Here is a 10610-nt window from a genome sequence, read left to right as displayed (position 1 = left end):
TGCTAAAAGAGCTAGTATTGCTCAAGAATTCCATCTTGCATTACTCTAATTGGGTATTTTAAAAAATTTTACAGGAGGAAATTTTCCGGTGTCTTCAAAGAAACGAAAAACTCTGGCCAAATGAAATAGAAATTTCATGTCATCTCACCATCCTGCAGATTCAGTAATCTTTTCTTCACCATTGTTGAAATTAGCCTGGAGTTTTTCATAATTACTTAGAAGCTCTGGGATGAATTTCGTTATCCATTACAACACAAAAAAAAACCTCTATCAATGATATGATACTGACAACCAATAAATTGCGGTTCTTTCAAACCCTTTGAGCAAACAGTCTTTGCAATTGAATGACAATGTCATTTCTTTTCCCAGTGTTCACATTCTTTGTATCAGCGACGATCATCTTTACACAGGTTCATAAATTGTATTCATCTAAAACAGCTGTTATTCCTTTCACAACAGTATCGGCTTTTCCATTTGGTAATTGGAGTACTTCTAACTTAACTTCTCTCTGGTCATTCTTTACAACTAGCACTTGATATTCTTGGTCATCAATAAGTTTACCATCAAAATACATTGACCAGTTTTCTAAATGTAGTCTTTTCTTCATTTTCTTTTTTAGTTTAACAGCTTCTTTGATAGTCGATCTGTAAATACCAGATTGGGAAGGAGTCTCGACATTGATCCCATCTTGAGATAATTGTCGAAAAACTGTTGCTGCTTTTGGGGTTGATAGCTTGGAAGGTAATAACTAAATTGGTGCAGTTCCAGTTTTGCTGTACTTCCTCTTTGTTTGTGTGGATTCTTCATCTGATTTTTCGGACTCTTGATATTCACTTTCAGTCTCTGCTTCAGACGTTTACGATGACACTGGAGTTGCTCTGGCTGAAGATGGCTTTAAGGACACTTTTCTTCTTTTGGATAGACGGATAGTTCTGGAACTGGCTGCCTTTCTAATTCCATACCCAACCTGTCCTTTGCTTTCAATTTGAAGATAATATAACCTTCTATCCTCACTGCACAGCCATTCACCGTTTTCCTTTCTGATGTCAAAAATTTCTTTCAATGAATCGTATTTTCCTCTTTTAACGCATTTATCGTAGGTATTCAGCACTTTTTCTACTTTTGCTTCTACATTTTAAATTGATAATTATGGGAAATTTAATTTCTTTTGCCATAAAAATGTTACTTTTTTCGAAATTTCCTTTGTTCTTTCTTTCCTTCCTTTGATGGTACCTCCAAAGAACAGGTAGCGACCGACAATTTGAAGTTTCATTGGTATCCTGCAGTTGTTTTCCAAAAAATGCTCTTCTAGAGGAACAGGTCTTTCTTTCCTATGTGAGTCTTGAAATTACACGAAATTCTTCGTCCAGATTTTTTTGTGTCTTTGAGTGACACAAGCACTTCTCCTATGAGACATTATTTTAGATACTCCAGATGGATAAGCCTACTATTCTGAGAAACAGTTAATATAGTCAGAGTGTTTAACGTCACAGAGATAAAAAGGAGAGGAAGAGAATATTTCTTAAAGTTGGGCCTAAGTGGTAACAAGTTAAAAACTTTAAAACTCCTAAAACTACTTGAACTTGAAAGCAGAAATTTGAGATATACTGCTTCTGCTTTGTATTAAGTCAGCACACCAAGTTTGGTAAAAACTTGTATAGGCATTATGAACCCAGCTAGAATTTTGCAAACGTAATGTTAGATTTCTTCAGTTGGGGTGACGTTTTTTAAAAACTTAAGATAAATGTTATTTTCTCAACGTATATAAAATTGTTCATCGACTTTTGATAAGGAAATTGTTTACTTTCAAAAAATCAAAAAGTAATAACCCTAGTGCTTACGTCTCCGTAAATTAGCGGTTCGATAAAAGAGAATAAGCGCCAAGCTTTAAAAAAACAAACAAGTACTTGACTCGATTCATTCAACTTAAAATTGACGCTGCTCCCGTACACCCGCAGTCTAATGACTGAAGTAAGTTTAAAATAAAAATATCAATTTAATTTTAACCTGGCCAACTTTCACATTGATCAATGAATACTTTATTCACCGATTTCTATATCGGACCGAATATTTTCCTGCTTAGTTCAGGATGTTCGTATATGTTCGTGGCTTACGGGACTAAATCAGGTGAAAACGACTCCCTCATGATATTCTGGTCGAGCCCCGTGCTTTTTAACACACAGGTCTTTGAGAAGTTTCTCTGGAACAGAATGCTACAGCTAATGCCGCACTACGTTTGTATATACATCATAATCAATACACACACCGGTATTTTAATCATATTCCGTTTCAAGTGTGTATATAGAATTATTATATGTTGTAATTTTTCATATAGGCAAATTCTCTCCCAGGAACAAATTGTTCCAGTCAATGTCTGTTTAAAATTAGGATAGACGTGGTTGTCTAAAATCTTGGTATGATGTGTTCCACGATTTTTGTAAATTTATAATTATTTCATGATTGCAAACTAATTTGGGGTATCGCTGCCCTTCAACATTTACGCTCGAAAGAAGATATAAAAGTGATGTTTTGCAATCCTTTTTATGTTCAATTTAATATCTTTTAAACAATTAAGCTTGCTTTCATTTAATCACTGTTCTCTAAATATAATATAAATGAGTAGTGTTGTAAAACTTATAGTGTACTACACTTCTATTGGGGATCAGTTATACCCTAACTGAAAGCCTGTACTTGGTGCTATATTGTCTCAACTCTTTAGCATTCAAATTATTCTGACATATGTAATGTATATTTAATCACATTGTTTTGAATCAATCCGGTGTTATCTTGTAACTTCAAGATTACGTGATTGTATGCCATTGTAGGATAGATGCGAAAGGACAGATCTGGCTGATTTGAACATAAAACAAGGTTGAGTATTTGGACATTTGGGCTTGATATGGCCGGTTTAAACGCTAAAAGGTGATTAACTCTCTTCAAGCCAATCCCTATTTTCTGTAGACAAACGATGAAGGTTGACAGTAAAACTTGAAACAACAACCTAGATGTCACCACAACATATAACCGTGTCGTATATTATACGACAGACAGATTGCTCAGCAAATAAACAACACAGGCCTTGTGTCAATCTGCTTTGACACAAAGCAATATCGATCTGATAAAACCTGTCGTACTAATCCTCACACCACTTTCACTAAAGCAATGATCGATCGAACGAATGTCGGGCGGATATCCTTACCATACAGCCATAAGACTTCAGTAAATAGATTGCATTTCAGCGTAAACTGTTCTAGATTTGTGTCCACAACTTCAAACGTGTCAACATTATCTAGTCAGGGTGTGGCGGCCCTACAGATGTTGCGACAACCTGCTCTTCTTTCTTTTCAACGTTTCTTGTTGCTTTCCAATATTCCTTCCTTCCTTCTTTTTTATTTTCTTTATTTGTTTTATTTCTACCTATTGTCTGCTATTTCCTCTACCTTCTCTTTCTCTCTCACTCTATCTTTCTCCCTCTCTCTCACTCACTTTTCATATATATATATATATATATATATATTATACAACACGCGTACGCATATACGCGCACATGCATGCACTCATACATACACATGTACACAAGCACATACAAGCACGCACAGCAAGAGCGAGAGAGCGAGAGAGAGAGATTGATAGATATACAACGAAATATATATCTTGCTGTCGATCTTTCTGCCTATCGAGTGACGTTTCTAGTCAAGAGAAATCTCGTGTCAAATACAATTTCATGATTAACTGCATACAAACAACTATTCCACCTCCTCCATGGAAGCCTCCACGCTTTCGATTGTTTGTGTGTGTGTGTGTGTGTGTGTGTGTGTATGTACGTATGTGTGTGGTGCACGCACGCATCTGACTGTGTATGTGTGTATGTATGTATGCATGTATGTATGTATGTATGTATTTATGTACGTATGAATATTTGTTGACAATCCTCACTTAATGCTCTTTCGTCAATCATATAAAGCCAAACACTTCTTTCTTCTGGAATTTTACTGGGTTATCAATTCAGTAAAATAAAAATAGATTATGAGAGATAATGATACAAGTCATTCAATATATATACATATATATATATACATATATATATATATATATATATATATATATATATATATATATATATATATATATATATATATATATATATATATATATATATATATATATATATATATATATATATATATATATATATATATATATATATATGCAATGGGTTTCTTTCAGTTTCCGTCAACCAAAGCCACTCACAAGGCTATGGTCGGCGTATATATTTAAACTTTATTCAACGAGCGCAAAGTGGCGAGCTGGCAGGCTCGATAGTGCACACGCCACAGTGCACCGTCTCCTTACGCTCTTTAAATTCTGATTTCAAATCCAACCTAAGCTTTATATATATAGGCGCAGGCGTGGCTGTGTGGTAAGGAGCTTGCTTCCCAGCCACATAGTTCTGGGTTCAGTCCCACTGCGTGGCATCTTGGTAATGTGTCTTCTGCTATAACCTTGGACCGATCAAAGCCTTGTGAATGGATTTGGTAGACGGAAACTGAAAGAAACCCGTCGTATATATATGAATATATTTGTATGTATGTATATATTTGTGTGTGTGTGTTTGTGTGTGGGGAGTGTATGTGTGTCTGTGTCTGTGTCTGTGTCTGTGTGCGAGCGAGTGTTTGTTCCCCCCCCCCCCCAACAATCCTCGTTAACGATCACAGCCACTGAAATACGGGAGGCGATGAGCGATTGCACAAGTCGCAAATCGCCCGGTTTTGGATGGTCTACTCTACAAATTTTATCTATTTATGCCAGATTTGTTTGGCAGCCTCTTGGTAGATGTTTACAGTGACTGGCAGCAGAACCGGAGAATTCCTAGTGCTGTTAGCTGGAGTGTGGTAACACTGCTGAAAAAGGATACCAACAATGGGGACGTGCTAGGGAACATTCGGGACATAACTCTGCTAAACACAGAGTTTAAGATTTTGGCCAAGGTGTTAGCGAAAAGGTTGGCGCTTGTCGGTAGTCTGGTCGGGAAGGCACAAACGTGCGCAATCCCGAGCAGGTCTATCCACGACAACCTCCACCCTATGCAATACATCGTAGAGAGGGTTGGGACTAAAACTGGCTTCGGTGGGGCCCTGATCAATTTAGATCAGTCGAAAGCTTTCGATAGGCTCGACCATCGCTACTTGGAAGCCGTCCTTAGAACGACCGGTTTCGGACCCCGTTTTTAGAGGCTGGTTTGCTGCAATGCACAACCTTACCTGCTCGGGGGTCAAAGTAAATGGCCACCTGTCGGAACCGTTTAGTATCGCATGTTCGGTCCGTCAGGGTTTCCCGCTGTCACCTCTCTGTGTGTGCTGACTCTCGAGCCACAGCTGCGGAAGTTGAAACAGTTAAGAAGCCTCCCTTTCGAAATTGGACTCTGGAGAGCAGTGTTGGCGTACGCGGACAATGTTACCGTCATGGTGTTGGATGCCTCCGAAGTGGAGACAGTCAGCTCCATTGTAAGGGACTATGAGTCGGTTCCAGGGGCCAAAATCACCGCCGACAAGTCGGTGGGATTGCGACTGGGCACTAGGAGAGGCAAATCGATGCCGTCGGACGCTGGACAGACGGACCAGTTAAACTGTTAGGGATCTGGTTTGGTCCCTACCTCCAGGTGGATAAGAAATGGGAAAAGGTGACGAACAGGGTGGTCTATCTTACCCAGAAATGGGAAAGGAGGTTGTTCTCCCTGAAAGGTCGGGCAGAGGTGGCGAATGCGCTATTGTAGAGGTCAGCTGCCCAGCAGATGTGAATGTACTATCAAAAGCCCTGTGCAAAGAGAACATTTATGGTGAATTAATGCCGAACTCACAGCGTTTGTACCCTGACCATAGATTCTTTATTGTACCTATCAGCATAGGTGCATTAGGTTATGTTCCTATAAATTAAAACAAAAACCTAGAAATATTATGAGCAAAAGAAACTGATACGGATTCTCCAAATTCAATCTGTGAGTGACAGAGTGAAGATTTGTAAGACTTTTCAAAGATTCTCCCTCTGAGATTCTTTAGGTGTATGCATAGACACCTCAACCAACACACCAATTCAATCACATGTTTATAAACACCGAGAACTCTCTTAACTCAAAAAGTCTTGTCACAATGTTAGCTTGAACTTAAGTAAAACTCAGAGAAATATCATACATACATGCAACTGCTTCGAAGCCACCAGCTTCTATATCCAGATTATAAATTCACATTTATGTCAATAATAATTGATGCACTTGGTTTTATGAGTAACAAGTAATAATCTGTATAAGTTAGAGTTTTCAGAAAAGGAAATTCACTAACTCGCACATTACAAATTCAATCGAGAAGTGGTGCTTGTGAGAAACGGTTTGAGAATCATTGATGTAAAAGCTCTCTTCTTTGCCTTGGGCTCACTAAAGCATTTAGATCCTTGTGACACACAAAATGACCTGACAAATTTACAATATTCCAAAAGAAATACAAAGCATGAATTGAAGTTGCCATACAGTTCTTCAACAATCTTTTACTTTAATTAAAAGACAGATAATTAGAAAATGATCATTCTCCTCATTTGTTGTCCTGGATGTTTTAACCTTTTGACCTTTCCTATTATCTCAGCAGAATATGAAAATGACTAAATTGTCTCCTTCAATTCATTCATTGAGGCTTTTTTATCCTTTGTTTTAGTTCTACGTCTTCTTCTCCAACATATTCTAATCTTGATTATCCAGAATTTACTTTGAAAACAAGTGGATGAATGTTTTAACTTATAAACAGCGTGCGAAGATGGAATTTCTGTCTTGTATTTGGGTCACTATCTTTAGAAGAAAACAAAATAAGTTTTAATAGTTTGTCTAGATTATATTTATCAACAGGCATCCTACTCCGGTCATAAGAAAAACAAAGAAACTCCAACACTTGACTGAGTTGCCATCTATTAAGTGGTGAGACGGACAAAGGAAATCCAAGTTAAAATTAGTCAGCGAACACGTTTCTACAGAGATGGAAAAGCCGGGAGGTGGGGGGGGGATTAGAAATTTCATTGTCAAACAAACACATAAATAAATAAACAAAGGGATGGTTTGAAAAGTTAAAGCTGTGAAACAGTTGTCAGTTGAATTAAAATAAGATGATTAATTCAGTGTTGCTGCTATTGATGATGATGCTTTTTGGAAATTCCGGAGAGTTTGCAGAACTGATAAATAAATAAGTAAATAAATAAAAGATTAACCTCCACCACCACGCACACACACACACATGCCGAAACCTAAGATATTCTTGTTCCGTGCGGTATACAAACACACACACACAGATACACACAATAAACATGGAAAAAATAACATTTTCTTTTCTGCTGAATACAGACATAATTTATACATTCTTTAATTATGCGGCATAGATCCTGTGGCTGTCGTCGTCGTCGTCATCGTCATCGTCGTCGTCGTCGATGTCATCGTCGTCGTCGTCGTCATCGTTGTTGTTGTAATTGTTGCTTAAAGCAGTGCTTGCAGGTGATGTATTAGAAAATACTGGTTTCGAATGTTGGCACAAGGCCAGCAATTTCGGAGGAAGGCTTAAGTCGATTACATCGACCCCAGTGTTCATCTGAATGTATGACAGAAATATTACTTCGCGAAATTATTGTGTAACTAAAGGTCAATGGAGACAGAGGTCAAAGTCCAATATGTGTGTGGGGGTGTCAGAGAGAGATTGAGAGAGAGACAGAGACAGAGAGTGAGTGAGTGATTGAGTGAGTGAGTGAGTGAATGAGTGAGTGAGTGAGTGAGTGAGTGAGTGAGTGAGTGAGACAGACAGAGTGTGCGTGTGTATGAGTATTGAATCGCATGGGTATGTAACGGAGGCCGAATGGATACTGGTAACTGTATTTTATGGGCTAAAATAACTGTAGGCGTGCAGGTGTATGTATGAGAGAAAGTGGGAATGTGAATAAGAGTTTGAAAGAAAGAACGAATATGTATATGTGTGTGAATGTGTGTGTGTGAGTATGAATATGCGTGTGAGGTGGTGTGTGTGTGTGCAGCTAGACGTCAAAGTGCGACAAGATTTGACGTCCAAAAGTTACAAAAGAATTCTAAAGGGATTTAACAGATTACCCCAACCACCTCTTCGATTCACCTCTTGCGCCCTCGCCGTGTCTTCATTAAGTAGGAAATGTTTCTGTTTTTAGGCTCCACATTCGAGTTACCTCTATTTCCAGATCTTTGTATTTTGAAAGTTTCTCCGTTTATTTTAGAGAAACATTGTCATTTGTTGGTATTGATACATCGATTAGAAAGCATTTTTTTTTTTTGGTGATCTCTGACAACTATATCCGGCCTATTAGCCTTAATTTCTCTATCTGTGTGTATTGGCATATTCCAGAGTATAATTGCTTTCTCATTTTCTGTGACCTTTTCTTGGGTGTACTATACTATTTTTTTCTGTTGGTATTCCATAGTGTTGGCATAGCTTCCAGTGTATATAGGTCCCAGCTCTGTCGTGTCTGTGAATATATTCCTTCTTAGCCAGGACTGGGCAGCCAGACACAATATGATTTATTGTTTCTTCTCCATCACCACATATTCTGCAGTTACTTGTATTTCTTTTCATCGCGTGTTTTTGGTGATTTCTGGCGGGGAGGCTTTGATCTTGTGTTGCAATTAAAAATTTTTCAGTCTCTGTGTTGAGTCCTGAGCTTCTCAGCCATTGCTGGGATTTTGCTTAGTCTATTTCTTTTCTGTTTAGCTTAACCCAATATTTGCCATGCAGGGGGTTTTTCTTGCCATCGTTTTATCATGATACGTTGCTGTTCCAGTTTTAGTTTGGATTTCAGTTGTTTTACAGCTTTTGCTGTTTCTTCTTTTTCTTCATAGTTGTTAAGTACTATGACTTCTTTTTTGGATTTGTTAGCATCCTTACAGACAGGAAACAGTTTTTTGTTTTGTTCATGTTTTATGGTTATTTGTATTAGTTTTCCTTGCTTCTGAAGTAGGTATTTCTGTAGTCCTATCGTGGTTATTTAATAATAGTTTTCTAGCTGTATAAGGCCTCTACCACCTTCGATCAGTTCTATGTCAGATTTTGGGTGATGCATCCTAAATCCCGTCATTATTTTTCTTGTTTACCTGTCTATTTTGATTAGTTCATTTAGAGTCCAATTAAGAATATAGTAGATATAATTTAGAACTGGGACGGCTAGAGTGTTGATACCTATTATCTTGTTTTTCGCATTGAGCTCTGTTTTTAGTATTAACCTAACTCGTCTATAGTATTCCTTTCTTATTTTCTCTTTCATTTGTGTGTGTCGTATCGTATCTAGTATATTGATACCTAAGTGTCTGTATGTATGGTTTTTCATTTCCTTTATCTAATGCGACGTTGTTACTCTTAACTAGCTTTCCTCTTTACAAGGTTGCTTTGGTACATTTTTCTAAGCCAAATTTCATGTTTATTTCTTTGGTAAATACATGTACTGTCTGTAGTAATGTTTCCAATTGTTTATCGCTTGTAGCATACAGTTTTAGATGATCCATGCACAATAGGTGGTTGATTGTTTTGCCGTAACAGTCGTATTTACATACAATTCTGTTTAGCATGTCAGATAAAAGTGTCAGTGCCAAGTGGAAAAGGAGTGGAGAGAGTGTGTCTCCCTGGAATATTCCTCTTCTAATGGGGATGGCTTTGGTTTTATGAGTCCCTTTTTTGTTTAGAGCCGTAGCACTGTCTGCCATTTATTTATGGAATGTTTTATACATTTTATGGTTATTGGTGCTACCTCGTTCATGGCTAATGTTTCTAGGATCCATGTGTGGTGAATACTATCAAAAGCCTTTCGATAATCGATCCAAGCCATACTTAGACCCTTCTTCTTTTTGTGTCTTCAGTTATGGCTTTATTGATCAGTAGCTGATCTTTACAGCCGTATGAGCCCTTGCAGCATCCCTTCTGTTCTTCTGGAAACAGGTTGTTTTCTTCCAGTTGTTTTCTTCTCTGCAATATTATTGCATCAAAGGCTTTGTAAATTTTAGGGAGACAAGTTACCGGTCTGTAATTTCATAGGCTTATCCTTTCGGTGGAATTAGGAATTAGGATAATTTTCCCTTTCGTGAGCCATTCAGGCATTGTTTCTCGCTCTGCTAGTATTTCATTAAATTTCTCAGCCGGAATTTTATGTATTCCTGTTAGATATTTCAACCAGAAGTTGGGGATCCTGTCGTGCTCGGCTGTCTTCCAGTTGCTTAGTTTTTGCTAAGACCTCTTCAGTTGTTATAGGAGTCCAGAGTTGTTCAGGTGCAGTGTTTGTTGCTTTGATAGATATTTTTTGAGTTTGTTCCTTTGCCAACCATATTTCTTTCTAAAATTCTTCCACTTCTGCTGTTGCTGCTGTATTGATCTCTATTTTATTTTTGCCAAGTTCTTGGTAGAATCTTTTGGTGTTGGAGTCGAACTGTTTGTTTTGTTCAAAGAGACGTTGGCGTTTCCCATACCGGTGCTTTGGCGAGGATATCTTGCTTTTGCTGTTCTTTTACCTCAGGTATATCTTGTTCTGTAATTTTGCATTTACGCAGGGTTTTTTTTTCTCTTCTTGTTGCTTAG

The 10610-nt window shown here is 37.8% G+C and overlaps 1 long non-coding RNA gene and 1 pseudogene across 1 annotated transcript in view; one reads left to right on the top strand and one right to left on the bottom strand.

Annotated features, from left to right (window-relative positions):
* Positions 1–10610, top strand: part of LOC106872058 (uncharacterized) — a 204951-nt gene that overhangs the window by 43901 nt on the left and 150440 nt on the right. The window lies entirely within an intron of this gene.
* LOC149132877 (uncharacterized) lies at positions 748–1417 on the bottom strand (annotated as a pseudogene).

This window comes from Octopus bimaculoides, chromosome 13 (genome assembly GCF_046866305.1).
Source record: "Octopus bimaculoides isolate indiv1 chromosome 13, ASM4686630v1, whole genome shotgun sequence".
NCBI classification, from domain to species: Eukaryota; Metazoa; Mollusca; class Cephalopoda; order Octopoda; family Octopodidae; genus Octopus; species Octopus bimaculoides.
Note: the sequence above shows the minus strand (reverse complement) of the source record. Positions and strands in the feature narration are given on the sequence as shown.